Genomic DNA, 4,880 nt, shown 5'->3' with positions numbered 1-4,880 from the left:
GTTTTACTGGTAAAATATAATATTTTAATGGTTCATTACTTCTCTTTTAGTTTATTTATTCCTTATTTCCTTTCCTCACTCGGCTGTTTTTCCAATTTGGAGCCACTGGAGTTATAACCTCCTGTTTCAACTAGATTTGTAGCTTATCCAGTAATAATAATAATAATAATACTAATAATAATAATAATAATATGAGTGATTTGTTTTAATGTTAATGGTAAAATATTTAATTTTCTATTTCCTTTCCTCATTGGGCTATTTTTCCCTTTTGGAGCCACTGGAGTTATAACCTCCTGTTTCAACTAGATTTGTAGCTTATCCAGTAATAATAATAATAATAATAATAATAATAATAATATGAGTGATTTGTTTTAATGTTAATGGTAAAATATTTAATTTTCTATTTCCTTTCCTCATTGGGCTATTTTTCCCTTTTGGAGCCACTGGAGTTATAACCTCTTACTTTTCCAACTAGATTTGTAGCTTAGCCAGTAATAATAATAATAATAATAATAATAATAATAATAATAATAATAATGTATTTCATCTTACGCCTCCATACTAAAACCATTGCTGTTCTGTTAAGTTCGTAAAGCGAGTGTTCGTAAAAATGAATGTTCGTAAACTGGGTGGTCGTAAAACGTATATTAATTCCATTTAACCTCGACAGGGTGTACTGAAAACGAGCTGGAACACGGAACAGAGTGTCTGGCGTTGGCACTGAACTACTGCGGAGTCAAGGCTAAGCTGGTGACTGGACCTCCACAGCTCTGGAAGGTAAGAAAGTCTTTGAACGGTTTAGAACTGCTCTCTTGTCCAGCCTTGGTTTCCCTTAATCTGAGATTACTTTAAGTGGATTTTTTTTCTTTTTATGTTCCTTAATTTCCAACTTGCTTTATCTCTTTTTACAGTCAGTTTTTTGCTAAATTTCTAATCTAAATTTGTTACTTAAAAAGAATATTTTTACTTTTGTCATTCTCAGTTTTCATACTTGATTTCTCATTTTACAATTAGTCTCTAGGACATTGTCTTGTCCCTTGCCTCTGCCATTCATGAGTGACCTTTAAACCTTTGAACTGTTCACGGTGTTTAATCTTATTACTGTGCCTTGCACAGCGATCTGTAGGCAGTACTTAAGACTCAGCTGTTATTTCTATTACTTTTTTTTCTCTTGTTTTCCTTTCTTATATTCCATGCTAGTTGTCTATATCCACGTTTTTATGAGTACATTTTTTTATCAAATTCATAATTAGATCCTAAGACCAGGCTTCTATGAGTCTATAGATAGGCTCGGTCTTACTGTTTGCTTTACTATATCATAATCCTTTCATTGATATTTCCTTCACAGGTAACTGACGAAAAGGACTTAGCAGTGGCTCGAACTCTAGTTCCTAGATACACACGCCGAATCCTAGTCGCATGTCGAATGCTGAGCCCAGCAACGCCAAATGAAGAACAGGAGAGTTCTACAATGCTCTGTAATCAGACGAATAGACCAAGAAATGAAGCCTCCTCTGGAGCTCATTTAGACTTTAAGACGTTCAGTAAAGAGTCTGAAAGTAGCCACATTCAGATGAAAAACCAAGAAACAAAAGACTTACTACATAAAATGGATCCAACAGAAACTGAAACTGAAGACCAATGGCTCCCTTGTGATCATAAGTGTCTTGGTGTTTACGAAAATATGAGAAAGAGTTTAGTGGATAATAGCCATACGGTTTTTGTGTCCAATAACTTGAAAGATTCTTACCCGTCAGTTTGTTCTCTCATAGTCATTTCAAATTCAGTACATGCGCATCTTTCAAAGATTTAACGCGTTCCTTATTCCAGCGTATAAATCGAAAATTAGTCACCGTTATAATAGTTCTAACACTAGACCTAGCTCACGAAGGCCCAACGTTATTAGAAGTTTTCGATTTACAGCAGTTTCTGAGGACAGTGTCCTGTGAAACCTCAGCTAGGGTTTCTTTAGTACTAAGATCAGCCAGTAATACCATATCAGATCAGCGGAAACTTAGCACATCACACCCAGCAGAGAAGAATGATGTGCAGATTTCTAAAAGAGTTGCGCTAGAACAAGCAGCGCCTTTTAGCGCACATGGTAGCGGAAAGGAAGAGCAAATAGCACAGTCCAGTAGCCAAGAGTTAAGTGATAATGATACAAACGAGGATTGTAAACTGCGTAATCTGATCATAGCTTTACTAGATCAGCCAACTAATTGCTTCCACGGTCAAGTTTTATTTCTTAATGAATAGAAAATTAACGATAAACATTAAATCTAACAGAATTTACTTAAAGACACAAATAAATATTTATAATAGATTGTGTGACACTGTATTATTGTTACAAGTTAAGCTACAGCCCTAGGTGGAAAAGCAGTATGTTATAAGCCCAAGAGCTCCCACGGGGAAAAATATCCCAGTGAGGAAAGGAACATAGAAAAGTGTGACTGAGTGTACCCTCAAGCAAGAGAACTTGATTAGTTGATTTTGAGTTTCTGGCATCCTGACATCGAAGATTATTGACGTCATAAGGATCTTTATAAATTATTATTATTATTACTTGCTGAGCTATAACCCTAGTTGGAAAAGCAGGATCCTATAAGCACAAGGTCTCCAACGAGGAAAATAGCTTAGTGAGAAAAGGAAACAAGGAAAAACAAAATATTTTAAGAACAGTAACAACATTAAAATAAATATTTCCTATATAAACTATAAAGATTTTAACAAAACAAGGGGAAGAGAAATAAGATATTATAGTGTGCCAGAGTGTACCCTCAAGCAAGAGAACTCTAACCCAAGACAGTGAAGGCCAAGGTACAGAGGCTATGGCACTATCCAAGATAGGAGAACAATGGTTTAATTTTACCTTAGCTAAAGAGTCTCGTCTACCCTTACCAAGAGGAAAGTAGCCAATGGACAAGGACTGATTAAATGGTTATCTCAGGTAATATTACTTTAAAATGGTGTTACATTTTAGTGTATCAGGAAGTGGGTTGTTTACGTCTATCATTTTCATATTTTTCAATAATCAATCTCATTTTTATGTTTGACAGTAATCTAACTATCGTTTTTATACGTTTCAGCAATCAGTTAATCATTTTTATATTTTTCAGTAATCAGTTTGACTAAAGAGATTCATATATATATATATATATATATATATATATATATATATATATATATATATATATATATATATATATATATATATATGTGTGTGTGTGTGTGTGTGTATATATATATATCTATATATATATATACACACAAAAATATGTATGTATATGTATATACATATATATGTGTATACACTCACACACACACACACACACACACATATATATATATATATATATATATATATATATATATATATATATATATATATATTGAATTATCCAATAATCTCCAATTATCGATTCTATTTAAAAGTCCCTTTCAGAGCTCCAGGAAAAACAAATTAAAAACCTTTTTATTTACAACTTTATCATTATATATTTTTCAGTAATCAATTTGATTACAGAAATTCGCTTTTGCAACAAGTTGATTATATAAATAATTTTTTACATATTTTCCATTAATCAATTTGACTAAAAAGATTCGATTTTGCAACAAGTTAATTATATAAATAGTTTTCATATATTTTTCAATAATCAATTTAATTAAAAAGATTCTGTTTTGCAGCAAGTTAATTATATAAATAATTTTTATATATTTTTCAATAATCGATTTAACTAAAAAGATTCTGTTTTGCAACAAATTAATTATACAAATATTTTTATATATATTGATAAGTAACTAGTTTGATAAATAGATTAGCTTTTGCAACAAGTTGGTTATTTAGATAATAAGAAAAATAACCCCTTATTATCAATACAACTTAAAAAAAATCCTTTCCAGAACTCCAGGTAAACAAAAGCATACCTATCACTTACCTCCAAGTAATAACATTCACCTGTACCATCTGTCTCTTTACCTGCGTTTACCTGCATTCATTGTTCCCATCCTCTGCCCCGAAAGTTTTTCCACCCAACCTTAAATTTTGCTCATTCACAGAAAACCCCTTTTTGTCGTGAACCCCTCCCAGGAAACAATTATTCCTTCTTATTTTCAACCTCAATCATCAGAATTTCGAACAGACCTCCACCGCCGGGCCTCTTAGCTGTCGCAGATACCTGTTCTACAAATTGACAAGGGTAAAAAATAAGGGAAAATTCTAAGACAGCGGAAGGAAAAGGTCACCGGGTCAGCACTGAAGGAGCGCCGAGACCCGAAGGATAAGCGAGTGTCGTTTGTGTTTGCGGGCGCTTTAATTTCTTCCAGGTACGCAGTCTTCCTTTTTTCTTGTTTTTACTTACCGGATGTTATACCTGTGTGTGTGTTTGTTTGTTTGTATGTCTGTGTGTTTGTGTTTTGTTTTTTGGGGGACGTCTCCTGCAACTGACAAATGCTGGGATCAGATGATTTCATTTTTTAAACTTAGAATTTTGTAAGGATTCTAATCTGAATGAAGCATTTTATTAAATATATATATATATTATATAGTATATATATATATATATATATATATATATATTTATATATATATAATATTAACAATAGATAATTTTTTCTATTATGGGAAATGGTCCTAAGTTGTGTTAAATATTTTTCTTAATGAGGTTACTGGCTCCACCACAGTCAAGTATCTACAGATACATTATTTACTCTTCAGATCAACAGAGGCATAATTTAACTGACTCGTGCTTCTAAAACGTATCATATTTTTGTTGATATTAGTGAAATGCTTTAATTTTAATGGGAAGTTCTGCCGACATGAAAAACTTAAAAATCATGAACTTCGAGTTAGAAATTATGAAAGAACCATGCCTCAAGTTTAT

General features: G+C 32.3%; 1 pseudogene; it reads left to right on the top strand.

Annotated features, from left to right (window-relative positions):
* Window positions 1-2,361, top strand: part of LOC137642356 (uncharacterized) — a 10,812-nt pseudogene extending 8,451 nt beyond the window's left edge.
* The last annotated feature ends 2,519 nt before the right edge of the window (window positions 2,362-4,880 follow it).

This window comes from Palaemon carinicauda, chromosome 6 (assembly GCF_036898095.1).
Source record: "Palaemon carinicauda isolate YSFRI2023 chromosome 6, ASM3689809v2, whole genome shotgun sequence".
Taxonomy (NCBI): Eukaryota; Metazoa; Arthropoda; class Malacostraca; order Decapoda; family Palaemonidae; genus Palaemon; species Palaemon carinicauda.
This window is presented reverse-complemented; position numbering and strand designations above follow the sequence as displayed.